The sequence below is a fragment of the Penaeus monodon genome, chromosome 29, assembly GCF_015228065.2.
Source record: "Penaeus monodon isolate SGIC_2016 chromosome 29, NSTDA_Pmon_1, whole genome shotgun sequence".
Classification (NCBI taxonomy): domain Eukaryota; kingdom Metazoa; phylum Arthropoda; class Malacostraca; order Decapoda; family Penaeidae; genus Penaeus; species Penaeus monodon.
Window position 1 is genome coordinate 7,154,155 of NC_051414.1, and position 279 is coordinate 7,154,433.

At 26.5% G+C, this 279-nt stretch overlaps 1 protein-coding gene across 1 annotated transcript in view; it reads left to right on the plus strand.

Moving 5' to 3' along the window:
* LOC119591707 (ubiquitin carboxyl-terminal hydrolase 32-like) overlaps positions 1 to 279 on the plus strand; it is an 8,072-nt gene that overhangs the window by 208 nt on the left and 7,585 nt on the right. The window lies entirely within an intron of this gene.

Sequence of the window (279 nt, forward strand, 5' to 3'; positions counted from 1 at the left end):
ATTGAATCTTAACACAATTTCGTTTACACTATAGCGTATTTCCCTTCTAAATATATATATTTTTTCAATTGTCATTTATCATTTTCATTCAGAGATTTATCTTAGGGAATTCTGTTTTTAAAAATTCGATTTCAATTTCCGAAGAGCGAAAATACAATAACTCAGAAACAGAAAAAAATCATTCAAACTGATTCATTGGGAAACTGAGTCTGTATATTCAAATTCTCCTGATTTTATTTCGAAAAAAATATTTATGTTTTTGTTGCGAGTAAAAACCCA